The sequence below is a fragment of the Diceros bicornis genome, chromosome 24 (assembly GCF_020826845.1).
Source record: "Diceros bicornis minor isolate mBicDic1 chromosome 24, mDicBic1.mat.cur, whole genome shotgun sequence".
NCBI lineage: Eukaryota > Metazoa > Chordata > Mammalia > Perissodactyla > Rhinocerotidae > Diceros > Diceros bicornis.
This window is the reverse complement of record NC_080763.1, coordinates 25,687,579-25,710,935: the sequence shown is the minus strand read 5'-3', so window position 1 is coordinate 25,710,935 and position 23,357 is coordinate 25,687,579.

Genomic DNA, 23,357 nt, shown 5'->3' with positions numbered 1-23,357 from the left:
AAACAACATCACAGTCACTTGAATTTGATATGTATTCTTGAGTGGAACAGAGAGGATGTCATGACAGCTAGTTCATTGGTAACTGCATAACTCAAAACCCATTTTGAATATGGCACAATCCAAGTGAATAATTAGGACTGGTGTAGGAATAGTAATTGTGACATTTAGGAATTATTATAGCACTTTACTTTCTCCCAGTTTCTTTAGACTTTCTCAAAAACTTGAGTGTCCCCAGGGGAGTATATTCCCTGACATGGGAACGTCATCCATCATGAATGCAACGGCTGGGAAGAGCTGCTCTAAAGATACTGCAGGCACAGAAGAGCGCTTTGCAGGACACATAGGGAGCCCTGGCAGCTTCATTCAAGAAGGTCTCTAAACTCACCTCCTCCATGAACTCTTCCTCCACCAGTGTGAGATAACTCTCGCCCTATGCTAGGGTCAGGTAGACCACCTGTCTTAGTCTGCTCAGCTGCCATACGAAATACCACAGAGTAGGTGGCTTAAACAACAGAAATTTATTTCTCACAGTTCTAGAGGCTGGGAAGTCCAAGATCAAGGTGTCAGCAGATTGGGTCCCTGGTGAGGACTCTCTTCCTGGCTTGCAGACAGCCACCTTCTCACTATGCCCTCCCATGGCCTTCCCTCGATGTGTGCAAGTGGAGAGAGAGAGAGAGATCGCTCTTCTTCTTCTTATAAGACCAGCAATCCCATCATGAGGGCCCTACCTTCATGACCTAATCTAACCCTAATCACATCCCAAAGACCTCATCTCCAAGTACCATCACATTTAGGGTTAGGGCTTCAACATGAATTTTGGAGGGCCACAAACATTCAGTCCATAACACCAGTGATGGGAATGATCAGTATAAGAGATTGGTTCCCAAATGGCTCATGCAAAAACTGAATCATTCATTCATCCATTCATCAAACTGATATTGATTAGCACTCACCATATGCCAGGCATATACTGATACTTACTAGCACTTACTATGTACCAGCGTGATGTGTTGGGGTTCCAGTGTTGATTCAAGTAAATCTAGTCCTTGTCTTCTTAAAGACTACAGTCTTCAAGATATGACAACCAGAATCTGTGGAGAAGAGAGCACCAGATGTCAGCATAGGCCTCCACAGAATTCATTCATTCATTCAACAAACATTTAATGAGTTTGACAGTGTGCAGAGACACCAGGAAAAATCAGACATGGTCCCTGCCCTCAAAGAGCTCACACAGTTCAGGAGGTAGAGGCAGATTGCAAAGACAATGTGGTAAGCTCTACAGAGTTGAGGCATGATATATGTCATCCAAACCAGGACACTGTTGAGAGTAAAGTGACACGATATTGATAGTTATACCAGAACAAGAGGCATAAACTGAGACTATCCTGGGCAAGCCAGGCATAGAGCATCTCTATTTACGGGTTACTTAGGGTTTGTTTTTTTAATCTGAAAAGAGTTTTTTTAAAAAAATAAATAATATGTTTTGTTATAACTGTATATTAAATATACAAATGTTTTCTAATTTTAATTTTATTTATTTTAAAACAGACTAAAAGTTCACATGATTATTCAAAAGGAACACAGTGAAAAGTCTCTCTCCCACTCCTGTTCTCAGCCACTTAGTTGCCCCCAGAGGCAACCAATGGCATATATATCTATAGATAGATGATAGATAGATATTTACACAAATAATAGCATAGTAGTCACTCTATTCCACACTTACTTTTTTTTTCTTAACAATATACCTTAGAGGTGATTCCATATCGATACGACAAGCTTCTTCCTGATATACGATGCTTACTATGTCACTGTATGGATGTACATAATTTATTTAACCAGCCTCCATTGATGATCATATAGATTGTTTCCCATCTTTTGCTGCAATGAATGACCCTAACCATACATCATTTTGCATATGTGCCATTATATCTTTAGGACAAATTCCTGGAAGTAGAACTGCTGAGTCAAAGGGCATATCAGTTAAGATTCTGTTTGGCCATTTCTGTTTCTCTTTTTCATAACTGAAAAAGCCAAAATAACAGTCACTTAAACAAGATAGAGATTTATTCCTCCCTCAAATAAAAGCAGTCTGGAGGTGGGCCATCCAGAGCTGCCTTGGGCTTCCAAGTGTCATGAGGGATCAAGATCCTATCTTTTAGCTTTGCCATCCTTTGTCCAAAGCTTATACCATTGTGGAGGGCTTCTTTAAGTAAAAGAATACAAAATTACAAATACCTATTTAGAATGAGGAAAAAATGATAATATAACGTAATTTTTTCTTTTTTGGTGAGGAAGATTGTCCCTGAGCTAACATCTGTGCCAATCTTCCTCTGTTTTGTACATAAGATGCCACCACAGCATGGCTTGATGAGCGGTCTGTAGGTCCATGCCCAGGATCCAGGCCCAGGAACCTCGGGCCACCAAAGTGGAGCACGTGAATTTAACCCTATGCCACCAGGCTGGCCCCTAATATAAATTTTTATAAGCTGAAATAATACAAACATCACATCTGGGAAAAACAATATCACAATTATTCAACATCCTAACATATCTTTACATTAAGGTTTTTTTCCTACTTTTTTTTTTGGCTATATGATCTCTGATCACTTTTTCGTGGGACAAAATTTTGTGATCTCTTTCCGAGAATAAATAAAAAGATAATTGAATTTTCCTTCAGCATGTCTCATTAAAATTTATTTTTACTGTTGATAGTTGATATGCATAAAACATGTGAGACATACTATTTGTAGTACTTCTACAGGTTTGCTGTACAAACATAGGAATTCTGATAAACCCTACGATTCATAATGCCCATCAAAAAAAATTTGCTGTGTTTATAAATGTATAAGCTACATTATTGAGCGTGTTCCTGATAGGAGAGAGCTTCCATTTTGCTAGGCATCAGTGAGTACCAAATTCTCTACTTATAATTTTATGCATCTGAAAAATTAGTGGAAGAATATTACACAGACTAGCTTCTGGCTCTGTGCATTTTAACCTTTTCTTCTCCTCCGCTACCAACATACTTCTGATGCTGGGCACAGGACATGTTCACATCATGACATGACCTCTGTCCCTGCTACTTGGTACCATAAAGCCAGGGGAGATGGCACAGCAAGCAGGAGGGGTATTCGTGGAAACCATTCCTACAACAGGATGACTAGCAAATGACCACAAACCACGGAAGCATATCCCTCTAAACACCAACTAAATGCATCCCTAGTTCAGCTTCTTCTCAGCTGGATCCCAAAAATTTCCATGGCCATTACAATACCATCCAATACAAGGGAAAGTGTGACACAAGGAAAATTAGAGTAGAAATAGACAGCAGTCTTAACTATTTGCAGTCGAAATGTCTTACTTTTGCAAAGACGGTTACAAAAGCACATGAGCACGTGAACACATTGCTAGGGCCCTCCCAGGGCCTTGGAAGATGCCTGTGCAGGTGTGGGGCTCTGAAGCTTAAGCTTCATCACCTGCGTGGTAAAATGCCCCCAGCCAGCAGGGTTATGGACTCGGCTGGTCAATCACACACACATGATTTGGAAGGCAGAAGGGAGGGAGAAGCCCTTCTTCCTCTGCCAGTGGTTGTTATTGAGGACTTGGTTCCAGCAGATATGAGTTTCTGCAGTGGCCCTTAGGCTCCACATTCTACAGTTCATCACCCGCTTTGGCTGTAGGCAGCGATGTGGGTCCAGTAGCAGCTTTCTCTCGTTTTTTGTTTGTTTATTTCAATGCAATTTCAATTCCAATTTCAAACATGCAGGAAATAAAAGAATACAATGAATACCCATGTACCATCCACCTAGTTTCAACCATCATTAATATTTTGCTGTTTTTTCCTCATTACTGAATCATTTCATAGTATATTAAAAACATTATGACACTTCGTCCCTAAATATTTCAGCATGTGTCTCCAAAGAGTAGGAATATTTCTCCAATTAACAGTAATACCAATATTATACCTACAAAAATAGCAATAATTCCTTAATATCACCTAAAACTCATTTCATATTCAAATTTCTACAATTGTCCTAAAAATATATTTTATAGCTGTTTCTTTGAAACCAGGATCCAATAAGTTTCATGCAATGAATTTGTTTCTTATGCCTCTTAAGTCTTGTCTTATCTAGGACAATCTCCCCTCATTGACTCCTTGAAGAGATCAGGCCAGCCGTTACGTAGAATGTCCCTATTTTAAATATATCTATTTCCTTATGCTGTCATTTAATTATCCCTAGTATTTCCTAGAAAATGAGGTAGATCTAAAGGCTTATTTTTTTATCCAGATTTACAGAGGTATAATTTGTATGTAGTAAATGTCATCCTTTTTGCTTTAGTTCTATGCCTTTTGACAAATGCAAGCAGTCATGTAATCTAAAAGCTTGGTTTGATTCCAATTTAACACAATTGGTCAAAATACTTTAAAGTGATGCTGTGAACTTCCTGTTGAACTTCATACCACATCTGCAGGCACATGTCTAGTTGTCTCACTATTAATGATACCAGTTTTGAACACTTGATTCCTATAGCTTTCTGATCTCTGAAGGTGCATTAGTTTTCTATTGCTGTACAACAAATTACTATGAACTTGGAGGCTTAAAGCAATATCTACTAATTAGCTCACAGTTCTGTAGATCAGAACTCCGGCATGGCATTGCTAGGTTCTCTGCTCAGGATATCACAAGGCTAAAGTCAAGGTGTCAGCAGCCTACATTCTCATCTGGAGCCCGAGGTTCTCTTCAACCTCATTAAAGTTATTGGAGAATTCAGTTCTGACTGATCTTGATTGTCAAGGGAAAATAAGATGGATGCTACTCAGTGGTGACCTGAGAGGAATATGTCTGGAACCCAGAGGATTTTTTCAGACGCCTACTAGTACCTCTATGTCCATTAGTAAAAGTTAATGGAAAACTACAGTAACCTAACACAGGCAGGACCACCGAAAGCATGTCCTTCAGGAAGGAAGGCTTGGGTCATTCCACCAGATGGAGAACCCTGAACAGCTAAATGCTGGCTGAGGGCAAAAGGAACAAGGGATAATGCAGAAGAAGGAAGTGATAATAACCAACAAAGGCTGGTTGCAAAAATGTAGTAAATATGCATATATTGTTCCTTGCTTTGTTAGGTATCTTCTTCCTCTTTCTTTCTCATATTATTTTATATAAGGAGTGTTAGTGGCAGCTAATCTTATAATTTGATCTTTAGAGTATCAAATGGAATTGTGACTGAACTAGAAGGGAAAAGAACATCAGCCAGAGACGGACACAAGAACTGATGACTTTGGGTCTTTCCTCTTTGGGGAGAGAGTGGCTACCTTCTCATCTGCATTATTTGATGTAACTATGCTTTCTCTTAGATAGAAGCATGTTGTTGTTGTTATTGTTGCTGTTGGAAATTTAAATATGGACAAAAGGATATGTATGGATGCTGAGATGCCAAAGGGCTGGACAGAATTAGGTACTATCTACTGCCACTCAACATCCCAGTCAATCCCCCTCTATACTCTCCCATAGGAAGATATGATATGGATCATGGGGCTAGAAGCTTGGGAGCTACATCTCCCAGACTTCCTTCCCAACTGGGATATGAATACAGTTAGTTTCTGCCAACAAGATGTGCTCACATGAGATGTGAAAGATTCAAGGGGGTAGAAGCCATTCTTAATCCAGTTCTGATGGCAGCTGACACCCAGGCTTTGGCCACCGTGAGTTTTTGCACTAGCCAGCTAATCACTGGCTTCAGAGGTGCAAGGCAGCTATGACTTCAGCTGTGATTTCCTAGTCGCTGGGGAGCAGCAACAGCTTTCCAGACCTCTTGATCAAAGCTTGAAGCAGTGTAATCAAAAAAGAAAAAAAAATAGTGGCATAATCCTATAATCCTAACTTTACCTCTTCCTGTCCTACCATCACCTAAGTCCCTATATTAAATCCCTTTCTGCTTGAAATACCTAAGATGGTTTCTGATTCCCTGAACTGAACTCTGATACACTCTTCCACAAAGTTTGTACCAATTTGAATTCCCATTGGCAAAGTCAGAGAGTGTCTGTTTCCCTCATACCCTAAGCAACACAGTGTATTATTAAACTTTTTGTCTTTTGACTAATCTGATAGGTGAAAAGGTATCTTAGTGTAGCTTTAGTGTGCATTTCATTCTTTATCAGTGAGGGTGAACACCTTTTCATGTGTTAAGAAGTCATGTGGATTTCTTTTTCTGTGCCTCATGCCACTAGTTTGCTTTGTCACACAGCTGCAACTACAAGGCTTGGACCCCGGGTGCCTAATCATGCCAGGTCACCAAAGACCTCCACATTGTCAAATCTAATGATCAATCTTTGATTCTTTTATCTATACTACTAGCAATGTTTAACAAACATGGTCAAGCCTCTTCTTTGAGATTGCGGCACTTGGCTTCCAGGGTCCATAGTTTCCTAGTTTTCTTCCTAACTCACTGTTCCTTATGTATGTTCCATCTCGTCTCCCCAGCCCTGCAGCATTGGGCTGCCTCAGACTTCAGTCCTCAGACCTTCTCTGTTGACAGTCATCCACATGGGATCTTGTCCAGTCTCATGGCTTTCAACCATTTCTACACTGAGGGTCCCAAATTTCTATCTCCAGCTCCAACCTTTCTCCTACTCAAAATCCCCACTTGGATGTTTAAAAGTCATCTCAAACTAACCATATCCAAATCAAACTCGACCCATCTCTTCCAAAAAAATTAAAACCTTCTCCTCCCACAGTCTTGTCTATCTCAGTTAATAGCACAACACCATCTTACCAGTTGCCCAGGCCACAAACCTGGCAGTCGTCCTTCACTCCAATCTCTATCTCATCATTCCCTCATCCAGTCTTCAGCAACCTATCAGCTCTACTTTAAACATTCATCCAGAACATGATGTCCACAGCCCCATCGTGGTCCTGGCTTATTGCCGTGGCCTCCAAAGGATCTCCCTGCCTCCACTCTGCTCCCTACAATCTCCTCACAGCATGCCTGCCAGAATGATTCCATTAAAACATAAGTCAAGTCACCCCAATCAAAACACTCCATTGGGTTCCCATGTTACTCTAAGTAACACCCAGCTCTTACAATAGTCTACAAAGCCCTTCTTGATCTGCCCTCCTGGCCAATACTTCCCCGATCTTGTCTCTACAACTTTCCCTTTCATACACTCTACTCTAGCCAGACAGGCCTCCTTGGACCTCAAACAACCAAGCACCTTCCAGCCTTAGGGCTTTTACACTTGCTGTTCCCTCTGCCTGGAATGATTTCCTAGATAGCCAAGCTGCTGGCTCCCTCATCTCCTTGATGCTTAAATGCCATCCCATCAAGGAGGCCTTTCTTCTTTAAAATAGTAACTTCTATCCTCCCTCCAGAACTTCCTATCCCCTTTCCTGCTTTCTTATCACAACTCTTATCGCAATTTGAGTTTCTGTCCAACCCCATCCCCACTAGGATTGTAAACTCTGCGACAAGGATTTGAGGCTGTTTTAGTCATTGCTAAATCCCTAGCACCTACAACGGAGCTTGGCGCGGAATAGGCATTCATATTGAGTGCATTCATAATAGGCACTCATGTAATGCCATAATAGGCACTATCTGAATAAATGAATGAATGTAAATTCATGTAAATGTGACAAGGAGCTGTAAATTTGGGGAGCCATGGGAGTGGATGAAATTACCTTGGAGGGAGGAGGTAAAGCTATAGATGGAAAATACTAAATCATAAGCTATATTGAGTTCAGTGTCTAAGCTGGAGATGAAGAGTTTAGTGAGGACAAGATGAAAATGCTGTAGGACAAGTGAGGATTAACGGTAACAGCCAACATATCAGATACAACAGGCACCTTATATGTATTAATTTACAACAACCCTATGAATTCATACTATTACTATTCCTAATTTACAGACAAGTACACAAGTACAAGTTTAAGAACTTGCCCGGGGCCACTTGGCAAAGCTAGGGTCAGAAGCTGGGTTTAGACTTCGTGTTTTCACCCTGCACTATAACTGCTTTGATAAGAACTGGTTAGGACTGGACCAAGGTTATAGAGGATCCCATCCCCAGTCCTCATCTCCGTGCTCACCAAGAAATACAGGAAGAGGGTACTTGGAGCAAGGTGAAGTGGCCTTCTGAGGGGGCTGAAACACGTAACCAGAAAAGGCTCTGGGTGGAGGACCGGGAGGCATGGGGTCTCATCCTGGCTTTGCCACTAACTCTCAGGAATCTCAGACTTGTTACTGCCCACTCTGACCATCCCCTTCCTCATTGTGCAAAGAGGGAGCCAGCTCCCGTAATCTCACAAATTTCTTCTGGCTTGGAAATTCCACAGTCTACAGTCAAGGCACTAACTGCATTAACAAGGGAGATTAGCACATCCCATAGACGCACCTTTCCTGTAACACAGGTACAAGGTGTTAAGGGAAAAATTGACAAATAATTGGTGCCTGCGAGACAGACTTTTTCTGACAAAATTAAAACCTCTAAGAGAGTTACTAGGAACTAGGAACTTCGAAGAGGGGAGTCATGGAGAGGACTGGGCAACTGAAACGTCATCCTTGTAGGTTGGCTCTGCACACCACGGAGGTGTGGTATAACCAGGGTTCTTCTTCCTTTTGGTATTATAATAATGAGCAACAATGGAGACTCCACAACATGTCAGGGGAGAGGCCAGGAATCAAATTTAATTGCTGAAAACCTGGATTGTAAGCCATGATCCTTTAAAAAAGGAGCATTTATGAATATACATAGACCTATAAATACGTTGAAGCTTGTGTTGATTTCTATACACACCTGCCCACATCCTGTGCTTACGGGTACACACTTGTACACACGTTCACATGTGTGCATCTCAGAGTACGTGTGTGTCTATATATACCCACAGGAGTGCCCAGATATATATTTATATATTAGAGCCTGGCTCTTTAAAATGGGGGATAATGACACTGAAAATTATTCTAAGCTTTTCAGAGACATAAATGACCAAACTGCCTCCTGACTCCTGAATTACATTACCCAGAAAGAACTTAATAACATGTTATTATCACTTCTCCTCACTGACAGGATTTCGGGGCTGAAAAGACGAATAAGGAGTGCGTTGGTAATCACTAGCATGGTCACCTCTGCCAAACTGCAACCACTGCTAATTCCAGGTAAGTGCTGTAGGGTGGAAGAAGGCCTGGCACTGGTAATGGGACTTGGTGCTTGGTAATTGTCACCAGTTCAGTCGGGCTGTCATCATCTGAGAGGGGGCTACAGGGAGCTCATGGAGCCAACAGAGAATCCCATGGGGTGAAGGGCAGAAGAGAGAGACTGCATTATGAGAACGAAAATAGAATTTCTCAGTTGAACTGACATAACGTAGGTGAAACTCCTTGTAAACTGTAAAGTGCTCCACAAATGTAACTGTGAATGGAAAGGGATGTCATTAATGGGTCCTGTTTGGGCTATCAAGTCTGCCACAGACAGCTGTACAGACTGTTCACTGCTCACCTTCCGAGAATGCCATTAGTCTATGTGAATGATTCCCTTTGCACACATTGTGGCAGCCCTGTTGGTTGAAGTGGGGCCAAGTTGGCTGATGAAGACCAGTAAGGGGGCTGATGTTCCCCTCCTGGACAATACTTGAGCCCCAGTGATGAACCACCCAGAGAAGTGGTCAACAACTCTAACAGCAACTTGCCAATGCTTTGGGAAATTTGCTTCAGGGTAATTAAAAGGCAATTACAAATAAGATCCTTGAGGACAGGAGCCATGTCTTATTCACTTAGTATCCTGAGTCTTACGATATGTTTGGTACATGATAAATGTTCAGAGAATATTTGTTGAATATAAGAATGGATGGATATTGAATGAATGAATGATGAAGACTCGTTGGGGTCAGCTCCCAGAGAGAACCGGTTGTTGTAATTGCAAAGAGCGTGTTCAGCTCAGCAGGTGCAACTGCACACCCTGCGCCAGGTCTCCTCTTCCATGACTCGGATTATAACAAGCCTGTTGTGAAGAGCCATGGGCATGTTATGAGTTCAGCAAGGGTCTGTTCAGGATTTATGATGTGCCTCGCCCAATGCTAAGTGCTATGGGCCTGTGTAGTGGTCACGATCCCTGCCATCAAGGATCTTAAAATTTAGATGGTTAGTCAGATATAAGTTCATGGAGAAATGAAATAATGCTATCAGGGGGTATGAGTCCAAATACCAATGAATAGCAAAGATGGTATGTGTTATAAGAGTTCAGGGCAGAAAGAACAGGATTTCTGCTCTGCCACTCGCTGTATGCTCATGAGAAATTTATTAACCTGTTCTGAGTCTCTCTTTCCCGGTTTGTAAGACTGAAGTAATCATGCCTACCATGCAAAGTCCTTAAACAAACGATTAAAACAGATAATGTATTTAAAGTCCATAGCACAGTGCCCGGCACATGGTAGAACTTTCCAGAATGTTGGTTTTTGTATAAGGACTTTTCAGTCACAAGTGACAGAATCCCAGCTGATCCCAACTTAAGCAAAAAAACGGGGGGTGGGGGGGATTTATTGGTATATATAACCCCAAAGTGCAGCAGTAGTAGGCTTCAGGCATAGTGGGATTCAGGAGCTCAATTGATATCATTAGGGATCTGCCTGTATTTCTATTTCTTATACAAACTTTCTCCAGCAGTAAGAATAGCCGCCAGCAGCCAGATCCCAGCTTAGCCTCTCAAGGAAGAGCTCCTCTTCCCAGAAATTGAGAGGAAAGTCCCAGGGAGCACTCTGATTGGTCCAGCACAGCTCACGCAACCGTCCCTTACCCAACGGCTGTGGCCAGAGGAATGAGATGATCTGATTGGCGAGGCCTGAGCGTTCCCATTCCTGTGCTTAAAGGGGCGGGGCGGGGAATAAGGGTTCGCTCTATCCAAACAACGTGGCATGAGTCTCTGAGCGGAAAAGTGCCTATTTCTTCTGTACACACAGAGAAATAAAAGACGGAGCTGCATGTTTCTAGAAAAAAAATAGGAGAGCTCGTATTTCTCTATGGAAGCAAAAAAATATATTTCTATTGGTTTAATATGCAAGCACTATGTCTATGTGAGTAACTTCCCTCTGCAGCTGGACTCAGAAATGGTGCCCACCTGGCCCGGGTAAGCGAGCCGGGACTTTGCGACCCCTGGTGAGCAGGCACAGCGCTACAGTCATTCTCCGCAAAGAAGAAAGTAGGAAAGCCCATTCCGGTGGGGTCACGAGAGGTTGGGGGGAGGTCAGAAGCCAAGCCTTGATTTGAGGGGAGACAGTGGCATGGAAAGAGGAGGGAGGCAGTGACGAGCCCTGCCTGGCTGACCTCCCGGTCCTCTAAGCCTCAGAGCCCATTTCTGCAGGGACCAGGGAGACGCCCCAGTGTCGGCGTGGCTCTGATGCCTGTTCTGGACATGCACTGGGGCAGGGACTTGCTGAAGGCCGAGGAGGAGCCGGGGCGGACTCTCAGCCGCTGACGGTCAGAGCAACCGAAGCGTCCCCTCCGCGAGGGCAGCCCGAGCGGCTGGCGGTGACCGCGGGGAGGGGGCGGGGCCAAGCGCCCGCACAGCCGCCGCATCCGCCGGCCAGCCGCTCCCAGACACTGCGAAGCCTCCTTCCCTAACGTTCTGTTCCATTTGCTCATCTTGAAATGAACGGCGGGGCGGGGGGGCGGGGGGGGGGGCTGTTTACTTAACATCCTGTACCTATGGCCTTGAGTAACCAAGCAGTTCAAGTCAGAAAGCTGGAGACAGAGAGAGAGAGAAATCAAGCATGGGCATTAAATTAGCCATCACGATCGTCATTTTAAGTCATTTATCATGCATTTGTTTGTCTGGTGCATAATATTTTCCTAAATTCTATTTAGGGCACAGGAGCTAAGAGAGCAGGCCTCAGAGTCTGCTTACACAGGTTCAATCCCAACTCTGTCAGCTCCTCCAGCAAGGTACTTATCCTCTCTGCGCCTCAGTTTCCTCCTCTGTAAAAGGTGGTAGTTGTGAGAATTAGATAACACAATGGAACTTAAAGGACTGACCAGTACCTGGCATGTAGAAACTACTATTGTCGTTGACTTTATAGTGCTATAGTCAGGGACGACCCTCAGCTGGTCCCTACCTTCTTGGAGTTTATACCAACCCAGATATAAACACATTTTGGAGTTTCTATTTGTAAAAATATCTACTGGGCTGAAATAGACATGTGGAAAACACATTCTGTGTTAGGCTGAATTCTAAGATGCCTCCCAAGATTCTCACACCCCCACCCCCCAACACAACCCAGATACATCTTGTATAATCCCCTCCCTTTAAATGTGGCTGAGACTGAGAATATGATGGGATATCACTCCATGATTCGGTTATGTTACTCGGCAAAGGTGGAAGGGTTTTGCAGCACCCTTGGAGTTAACCAAAATGGAGATTATCCTGGGTGGGCCTGGCTTAATCAGGTGAGAGCCCTTGAAAGAGGGACTAGGTCCTTCCTGGGGTTAGAGAGACACTCTCTCTCTGGCCTTGAAGAAGCAAACAGCCGTATTGTGAACTGCCTGTGGAGGAGGACAGCCTTTAGGAGCTGAGGGTCTCAATCCTACAGTCACAAGGAACTGAAGTCTGCCAAGAACCTGAATGAACTTGGAAGAGGATTTTGAGTCTCAGAAAAGAACACAGCCAGGCTGACACTGTGTTCAGCCTTGTGAGACCCTGAGCAGAGGATCCAGCTAAGCTGTGGGACTCCTGACCCACAGAAAGTGTGAGATAAATGTCACTAAGTTTGTGGCAATTTATTACACAGCAATAGAAAACTAATATTCATCCTATGTCTGCTTAAAGCCTTGTTGAATTCTATTTAAAAATGGAGTGTGCTTGAGTGTGAGTGTGTGTGTGTGTGTGTGTATGAGAGAGAATGATTTAAAACATTCTATTATCCTATCCTATCCAAAGATAATCAATCCTATTATCTTTGGATTATAATTGAAAATATGGACTATCATTCATTCAACAAGTACTTACTGAGCTCCTACTTACTATATGCAAGCAATGGGCTAGGAATTTAATCAGGATCAGAAAGCAAAACTGGAAACTTGTTACAGCTGCTACCTGGGAGAACTAAAGGGGAAATGTCTAGTGCTGAAATCCAAGGTCTCCTTAAACCACTCTCATCAGAGCTTATGCTTGTCAAGGGTAAGAGTTTCTCTGAGACAGTGAATGGATAACAATAATAGTAGTAGTAATGATAATACTAATAACAGCTAATGTTATTAAGTGCTTAGTATGGGCTAGGCGATGTGCTAAGCACTTCATGTGGCTCTTCCCATTCAATCCTCGTAACAACACTAAGAGGTAGGAAGTTGGTATCTTTGTTATTTTTATGTGATAGAGGAAGAGTCAGAGGAATAAAAAGGTAAATGACTCGCCCAAGGACTCACACAGCTGGTAGAAGGCAGAGCCAGGATTTTAATCCAGCTCTGTCTGGCAGATTCCATGCAAACAGATTTCTGGTGAACACCTACTGTCTCGCGGGATCATAAATGGTCCCTTTTGCTTCTTATCCCCTGCATCACCCACCTGCCAGAAGACATCTGTCCTCTCCATTTTACTGAGACAGTAATGGCTGCCCAGGTCTGTGTCTCCCCAGATTTCCTCCAGAAACAGTCGAGAAGAAGAAGAAAAATTAAAGCTATGGAAAAGCACACCCTCTGCATAACTGGAAGACAGAGAATGCCTAAACTTCAAAATCACTCTAAGTAAAACGAGAAAAAAAAAGTTCCTAGTGAGCGATCGTGCCCGTTCCTGCCCCACTACCACAAGGCTTTGCCCTGAGCGAGGGTGGCCTGCAGACATAGGTTCTGGAGAGAAAAAGGGCCAAAAGAAGGGACAGGCCCCCTTTGGCATGGGGTGGTCCTGCAAGCCAAAAGAAAACTAAAAAATCAGAAGTATCACATTATCGATTCTTTAGCAAATGGAAGATTCAGTGTATTTGCAGTAGATTAAGATTTTCGCACTCTTCAAGGATGAGATGCCCTCCCCATTTCTGGTTCACCTCCCTCTTCCCCACCCCACCATCAAGCAGCAACCAGGCTTCTGTCTGCTCCTTCCCTGGGAAGAGATGAGACTGCAGAAGGGGCAGTGGGGGAGTCCCCTCCTGGCTTTCGATTTCAAAAAGCTAGCTATTTGGATCTCCCTTCAGGGAATGGGATAGACTCAAAACATAAGCAAAGGATTTGGGAAGAAACATTAGGAGTGAGAGCAAGATTCTCTCCTTCTCCTGTGCCCTCCACCACTTCCCCAAACCCAACCCTAACTAAAAAAATTTTTTTTCCAGGCTGGTAGAAGGGGAGACAGTCGGGGAAATTACGAAAGCTGAGACATCACTGGGTCCCAGCGAAGGAGCCCGAGACCTCTTCCTTGCTCCTATTTTAAGTCTCAGGGGCCCAGAGGGGTGTGAGGCCAGAGTACCTCTGTGACCATTTCCTAGGTAGCGTTGCCTCTGGACTGGAGGCAAGACTCCAGCAAAGAAATGGTCACGTGGCGTCCCTAGGTTTATGGTCTCAGAGCTTCCTCGTGCCCCAACGTGATTTAGAAACAGTGATTCAGCAACAGCATTCTTGTGATTGCTGTGCACAGAAGTCATGACTGAGCTGCCCTCCCTGACGAGGTGGAGCAAAGAGGAAGGAGGGTCATCACCCAGGCAAACACGGTGTTTAGAGGTTCACAAGGTCCAGGAAAGGTAAGCAGTGGCTCAGACTGACTGGGACCAGCCCAGCTCAGTGGATGCCTGCATGGCCGGACAACATCAAGGGCAAGATGGCCCCTCTGCATACCTTGGCCCCACGGAAACCCTGAGAACTCAGGAGAGAGGGGAGAAATGACTCTGAGCAGGCAGGGAGAGGCTGGGAGGAAAAGGGGGTCCCACAGCTCCAGGATCTCAGCCTGATAAGCCGTCATCAGACCTGCTGCGATGACAACAGACGTTATTGCCGCTGAGAAACAGCCCAATTGCCAACACCCCTTCCCTTTTGGATTGCCCAGCAGCTCGAGTCCTCGGTGTTACTGGAAGCTGAGGGGCGGAAGACAAGGAGAAAGGCAGAGGGCAGCTCCCAGAGGGCCCTCCGACTCAAGCTCCCAAGTGGACCAGCCTGCCCACATCCCTGATAGAGTGGACATACTATCACCCCGATGCCAGGGGACTGCTCGACCTCCACACAGGGTGCTGATCACGTGGTAACACCAGAACTTTGCATGCCTGCCTTTCCCACCCCAGGGCTGTCTTTGTTTCCCTTTGTCTCTCCTCCTTTGGTAGGACCCAGCACTCTAGGTGGACAGGAAGTCTCACGTGAATAAATCACTTAACAAATGCCTAACCAACCTCTGGGACATGTCGCCTTTGTTACCATATCTGAACTGATGTGGTGAGCTACTTAATACAGCTGCTACCAGGAGAAGCAAGAAAACGTGCCCTGTTCCATAAAAAGAATGCAGAGGATAGAGAGGAAGTAACCCCTGGTGCAATTTGACAGTAATTGTCCTGCTCTGGAACCATGACTGCACCATCTCCTCAAGCCAGCTGTTTAATCACTTTGCTTTGGTTTCTCCCTCAAGGAATGACAGCACCTGAAAGAAGGGGAATCTAGTGGCCCTAGCACCTTGCTACTCAAAGTGTGGTCCCTGGACTGGCAGCATCAGCATCACCTGGGGGCTTGTTGGAAATGCAGAATCTCAGACCCCGCCCAGCCCTGCTGAATCAGAGTCTGCATTTAACAAGAATGCACATTCAGGTTTGAGTAGCAAGGCCTTTGATTACAGAAAGAAATGGAAGGACTCCGAGAAAGGGTTAGCAAGGAAGATCAGTGAGGTGATTAAGAGTACCTTGAGTGGCAGGTGTTCTATTAATTTCTTAACTAATTATTATTCGACAAAGAAAGAGAAAACCAGAGAGACCTAGAGTATAACATGTGACATCTGGTGCCAAAACCAGCCTGCCTGCTCCCCGAGTGTGGCCCACGTGAGATTTTTTGAGCATACACATGTTCATGGGTGACCTAGAAGGCCAGCGGGACTTACCCCCCTGCCACTTCCCCACCAAAGTCTTGACTACTACCCCTTGTCCCTAGGAGGCCTTTCTTGACAACCCTAACCCCCCTCCTTCCTCCCGCCTCAGGAGAAATTGACATTTCCTACTTTATTCCCAGTACAAAGTAGGCACTCAATAATTGTGTGCCAAATAATGAAAGTGTTGTGCTAGCAAGCTTGGATCAATTAGTGATGGTAACTGAAGCTGAATGTAATTAATTATATAATTTTGGGCTGTTCAAGTTTAATTCTCCTAAAATTACATCATGAAAACAGGGCATGAGGAAGGATTACAGATAGAAGGAAAGGAGTTCTGAGTAAAGCTTCTGTGTTCAGTAAGCACACATTGAGTTGGATCCCTTGCCAACAACAAAAGAGTCACACAGCTGCATAACTCGGGGGTTCTGATCCTGAATCTCGTTTGGACACAGAGTCCAAAATCAAGGACTTCTCTACAATAAAGGGGTTCTGCAGTAGTAGGCACTCTCAGCAGTGGATTCTACTCAATTTAGGGACTTTGACCCACTTCTACTGCTGTATGTTTTCCCTTCTTCATGCCATCTGAGTCTCCTCTAGACTCTCATAGACTATTGGGGCTAAAAAAGGGTCGTTGGGGATCTTAGACCAGTGGGTTTCAGTCCAATCAGACCTAAAACACCTTTTACAACAAATATTTTATACTGCCCCCGTAATGTCTTGAAAAAAAAATCCATAGAAACTATAATCTACCTGCATAATTTTATATAGATATAAAATCTACCTACATAATTTTGAAAAGTCACATTGATACAGGTGGGTTACATAGGCTCTGCAATGCAAGGGGTTTTGTGCTTTTCCAAAATGGTGAATGATAATTTCTATTTATTTATTTTTTTGTGTGTGTGTGAGGAAGATCAGCCCTGAGCTAACATCCATGCTAATCCTCCTCTTTTTGCTGAGGAAAACCGGCTCTGAGCTAACATCTATTGCCAATCCTCCTCCTTTTCTTTTTTTTCCCCCAAAGCCCCAGTAGATAGTTGTATGTCATAGCTGCACATCCTTCTAGTTGCTGTACGTGGGACGCCGCCTCAGCATGGCGGGAGAAGCAGTGCGTCGGCGGGCGCCCGGGATCCGAACCCAGGCCACCAGTAGCGGAGTGTGCACACTTAACTGCTAAGCCACGGGGCCGGCCCCGAACAATAATTTCTAAAGATACAAACCAACCCTCAACTTTCATGGTAACTGCATTCCTGGAAAATTCAACAGGTATTAAAACCACACAAAAAAATATTTTGCCTTTACATGTAAAACAGAGTTAGGTCGTAGATTCAGTTTATTATAAACAGGATTTTCACCACACAAACATCTTGTGGGACACCTGGAAATCACATAGGTCACAGGAAAATTCTCTGTTGAGTGAGGCTGTCCTGCTCATAGGAAGTTATCTGGCATCCCTGACCCCACCTCCTGGATGCCAGTAGCAATCCTCCAGTCACTGTGATAACTAAAATGTCCCCACACATTTCCAGAAAGTGCCTGGGGCACAGTAGCACTACTGATTTAGAGAACCACCGATTGAACCCAACCTCCTTAACTTGCAGGTGAGAAATCAGAGGGTGGGGGAGGAGGAGATTCGCCCAAAGTGCCCAGCTGGTCGGCACCCGCAGGTCTCTGGACTCCCATCAAGGATCCCTCCTCGCTCCACGCTGCAGCTTCCCCCGCCAAACACTGGGGAGGAGAGGTGGCTCTTGCTCAGAACTCCTCTGGTTCCAGTGCATGGACTCAGGATGGCTCCCCACGCCCCAGAAAATCAAACTCCCTGCAAGAGAAAACACAGTCCCACAGTATCCATGAAGTCCTCTAAGCTAGGGAATGACATCTCAATGCCTTTAACTTAATCTGCCCAAATGAGCCCAAGATGTCTCCTCCCCTAGGAATGTTCTGTCATTGTGGAGAAGTTAACTTGTCCATCCTCCTACCTTCATTTATGAGAGCCCTGAAACTATCCTGGGTAAAGAACAGATCCTATTTTGAGAGCAAAAACAGCAATTGGGCACTACATGCCAACACTGCTCAATCAATAGCAGTTGACTGGTGTGCTATGTTAAGAAGGCTTCTGGAGTCATATCTCAGCTCCATCCAAAAGGACGCAGTGATCAATTTGTAGAGTTGGCATCACCCATGGTAGGAGGTGGCAGCACCATGCCAGGTATTTGCCATATCAGTTTTAGAACCCCAGACAAATCCAATCTACTTTCTTAGGTTAAAAACTCATTAGTTTTGCCAATGACAGTCTATTTCATTCCAATGGATTCTTTGTTTAAAATTTGAGGCAAATGTCTCCTTCCTGTTGGTTGACACAGTTCAATAGTGAGATAAACTGCTTTGCTACAAGCCTTATTCCTAGGACCTCATCTCAGAATCTCACCCACTCACTCAGTACACATCAGTTGAGCACATACTATATACCAGTCATTGGCAGTGGGGAGATTTAGCAAACCTGTCATACTCCCTAATTCATAAAATAATATGCATCACACAAAACTCAGCATTAATACCCACCACTTTCCATTTGAAATTGATGTACCCATAGTTACATCAAGATGATACAGTGCATAACAATTGATTGTAATTAATGCCTCAAATATTTCTTGCTAGGACAGCTATATTTTGAGGAAAGTGTCTTTAGACAAAATAGCTAAATATTGGTTATCTTTAAAATTAATGAAAGGAGATAATCTAGAAAAAGATATTTATAAGAATATAAAATAATCATTCAAAAAAGCTGCCTGTTTAATAAATACTTATTAGAAATACAAAATTAGGTCAAATGCTCTTGCATGAATTGGTTGTAAAAATCTTTAAAATGAAAAAAAAGGCAAGAAATAATAGGAAGGTCATATGCATCTGAAAACATTCAAGAATACTTAATTCGAGGCAAACTGGTATTTGGAAGAATTGATCCTTGGGCAAATAGGTTTTTGGCAATGTGACTGTGGGCAAGTGGGCTTTAGATGAACTGAACAAGAGGCAGTTTGGTGGGACAAGGTAGGCGGCAAGGAGACCAGTGAGGGGACGGATCTGAACCAGAATAGTGGTGGCAGAGGGGTAGAGGAGAGCTGGGGGATATAAGACACACAAGGAGGCAGAGTCTATTGGGGGACGGGGGTGCTATGAAGGTCAAAGAGGGGTAAAGATTGACTCCTGCCTTTTAGACCTGGGTGACTGCTGGTGGTGCCATCCACTGAGACAGTCAATGCAAGCCCCTTGTTCAAAATGAAATTTGGGGAAATACTGGCCCAAAAGAGAAACATAGAGATAGTCTCACCAAATCTTGCTTTCAGGTGGAGCTGCTGACTGGCATCACTGGTCCCTAAGAGTTGTTTAAATCCGTTTCTCTCCACCCAGACCACAGACTCCCAGATCTCCACTGTTCCCACCAGCGGTAGCCTCCCTCCTTACCCAAAGCCAACTCCTTTTGTCAGAGAGACCACAGTTCCTTGAAGGCAGGTATCATGTCCAATTCATCTTGTCTCTCCACTCCCCTCCCCAATAAATGGGCATTGAAGGAATGCATGCTACACATATGAACTGATGAATGTGGAAGTGGCCACATGATGGCCAATGAAAGGCCTACTATGGCCTCCACTGTCCTGGTATCAAGAGCGTGCAAGAGACAAAGAAGTTCCTTGCCATCCACGGATGCACAGGGCAGGGAGACAATTGAGTGTGGACGGTGGGAGTGGAGAGAAGGGTCAGGAGAACTGGGAGGAGGAGGACGCAGATCCACAAGGACAGTGGTCTTGGGAGGCCCCCTACAGAAGGCAGGACTTGAGAGCTGTCACGTATGTGGAAAGCAGAGGGCTTGATATAAGGAAAAGCAGAGCGAGGCAAAGCGAACCAGGAGAGCAAGGCCATGCAGACAGGGTGAGCCTGGTGTCTGTAAAACATCAAGATCAGCCCGTTTAGGAATCTCACAACCCAGACAGGGAGAGAGAGGTGAGCAGCCTGTGGGAGCTCTCATCTCACTCAACCAGACGTGAGAAATCAGGGAGAGCAGAGGGGAGAGAGAAGCTTCCACACACACAGTCCAGTGCCCGAACTCATCCCTGGTTAAACATGGGTTCTGTGAACTGGCCAGTCCAGCTCTCAGGCCGATGGGGAGCGGCTATGTGAGACTGTCTTTACCTTAAACGCTCCCAGGGATGTCTCTATCAGACTAATACTGTGATTAAAGAAACAGCTCCCGCTGGCTCTCTGGGGGTGACCTGTGTGGACAGTAACCAGCAGAATCAATAAGAGAAATTAAGCCTGTTTCAGCCAAATAGCCAGTTTCTAAGTACCCTATGGGTCATTAGAAAACAGGTACGACTATTACAAAAAGCATATCCAGACAACTGGCATCCAGCCAGATGGCATGGGCCTTTGTGTTGATCTTGACCAGAAAATGGCATATAAAGTAACCAACCAGGAACCTTTACTCTCATTGTCCCAACAACAATAACAATAAGAACATATCGTAATTTAACCCTGTTTGTACTTGTTCAGCTCTCTGGAGAGTGCCACTCTATAATCATCTCTTTATCGTCTGTCCCTGTAGACATCTCTGTCATTCTCCTCTAGATTTCCTCTAGGCTCTGCACATCCTCCAAACATGGGTCCAGGGCCCTTAAAGATAATAGCTGCAATGATAAGGACTCTCTTGGTTAAAAATCAGATACCCAGGGGCTGGCCTGGTGGCGCAAGTGGTTAAGTGAGCGCACTCCGCTGTGGCAGCCCAGGGTACGCAGGTTCGGATCCCGGGCACGCACCGACGCACCACTTGGCAAGCCATGCTGTGGCGGCATCCATATAAAGTGGAGGAAGATGGGCATGGATGTGAGCCCAGGGCCAGTCTTCCTCAGCAAAAAGAAAAGGAGGAGGATTGGCAGATGTTAGCATAGGGCTGATCTCCTCACAAAAAAAAAAAAAAATCAGATACCCAATTTAAAGTAACTTACACAAAAAAGGGGGAGACAGATTAATTGGCTCATGCAACTGAAAAATCAAGGATGGATCTGGCCTGCAGGAATGGCTGGATCCAGGGATTCAAAGGATGAGGCAGGCAAGATAGCCACTGGAGCTTAGCAACCAATGAAAAGGCAGTCATTCTCCATAGCCCTAGCTGAAAGTCACGGGAAGGTGGTTGGGGTCATGAGCCCACATCAGAACCAACCTCTGTGGCCAGAGAGGTGGCCATCTGTCTACCCCCATGGCCTGTGGGAGATGCTGAATCCACACACTTCCAGGAATGTCCCTGCAGGAGAAGGGAGTTCTGTTAAAGCTGCAAGGGATGCTGAGGAGATGAACTGTCCAGTTGCACACTGCATATCTGTCAGTTTTTAGTGCTGCTTTTCCTTGTCACTTTCACTGGCACTGTCTATTCACATTCTCCACAGCCCTCTGAGAAGGGCAACCCACGAACAACCACTCCATTTCACAGCAGGGGAAGCAGAGGCTCAGAGACCAAAGCAACTGGTCCAGTGACAGCAGAACTGGGACACTGGGTCTGACCTCCAGCTGCCTGGCCCAGTGTGGGCGACCCTGGCCCCTGGTCAGAGAACTCGGTCCAGGCCAAAGGTAGCAAAAAGATCAGAGTGTACTCCAGACACATCCTGCTGTCAGATTATTAAGGACATAAAGTGCTACAAGACAGAACTCACTTCTAATCAGCTCATTAAAATGCCCTGATGGGGCTGGCCCCGTGGCTTAGCGGTTAAGTGCGGGCGCTCTGCTACTGGCGGCCCGGGTTCGGATCCCGGGCACGCACTGACGCACCACTTGTCCAGCCATGCTGAGGCCGCGTCCCACATGCAGCAACTAGAAGGGTGTGCAACTACGACATACAACTATCTACTGGGGCCTTGGGGCGAAAAAGGGAAAAAAAAGGATGATTGGCAATAGATGTTAGCTCAGGGCCGGTCTTCCTCAGCAAAAAGAGGAGTATTGGCATGGATGTTAGCTCAGGGCTGATCTTACTCAAAAAAAAAAAAAAAAAAAGTCCTGAGTGTTTATGGTTTGTCTCCTAAATTCCCTCACAGTCTTGTCACTTCTCCTTGCATACTTGGGAGGGAGAAGAAGTAAAAAGGCAGAAGCCCCTCTATAGACCTACCTACTATGGGGCAAAATCGAGTCTCTGCCAATGTTAACTCCCCTACAAGGATCTCCCTAGAAGAGGGTGTATCCCAGCATCCAGATGACCCCAAGGGGCTTGGTGTCCAAGGCCCCGCTGGCCGGGTAAGCTCTGGGCTATACAGGCCCACCCTCTGCAGAGAGATGTGTTCAAGGGGTGCCCCTACCCAGCTGCACCCACTGCAGGAGGCACAGAGGCCCACCACTGCAAAAACCCCCAGCTCCAGACCGAGGAGGCTGCGAGAAAGTGGGGAGGGTCCAACCTCCAGCAGGCCCGGGGGCAGTGGTCCACCCTCACGGAGGGAAATGGAAAGTCAGGAGTTGAGAGCCCAAGCTCTGCCCACAGACCACCTTGGTTCAAAGCCTGGCTCCACCATTCATGGCCCGTGTGCCTCCAGCAAGCAACCTAAGCCCTCTGTGCCTCAGTTTACTCACCTGTACAAAGGGGATCATAGTGCCCTTAGACCTCATAGAGTTGTCACATGAATTAAGTGAAATTGAATCCATGCAAAGAGGCTAGCACATGGTCAGTGCTCAGTAAGTATTAGCTATTCCTATTATTTTTATTGCTATTATTTTATCATTTATTGATAGCTAATTCTTCTACCTAGAACAAAGCCTACCTCAGCATTCCCAAGCCCACCACAGGATTTAATGGTGTGGTAGATAGAACAGTGCTCACTCCTCCCAAACCGTTAAGTGTGCGCACTCCGCTGCGGTGGCCTGGGGTTCAACGGTTCGGATCCAGATGCGCACGCACACACTGCTTGTCAAGCCATGCTGTGGCGGCGTCCCATGTAAAGTAGAGGAAGATGGGCATGGATGTTAGCCCAGGGCCAGTCTTCCTCAGCAAAAAGAGGAGGATTGGCAGATGTTAGCACAGGGCTGATCTCCTCAAAAAAAAAAAAAAAGATGTCCACTTCCTATTCCCAGGAACTTGTAAATGTTACCTTACATGGTGGTCAAAGGATTATTTGCAGAAGTGATTAAGTTAAGGCTCTTGAGATGGAGAGAGCTTCCTGGATTATCTAGGCAGATGCAAAGTAATCCCAGGTGCTTATAAGAGCCAGGCAGGAGGGTCAGAGTCAGAGAAGGGGCAATGAAAAGGAAGCAGAGGTAGATGTGATAGAGCCAGGAGCCAAGGAATGCAGGCAGTCTC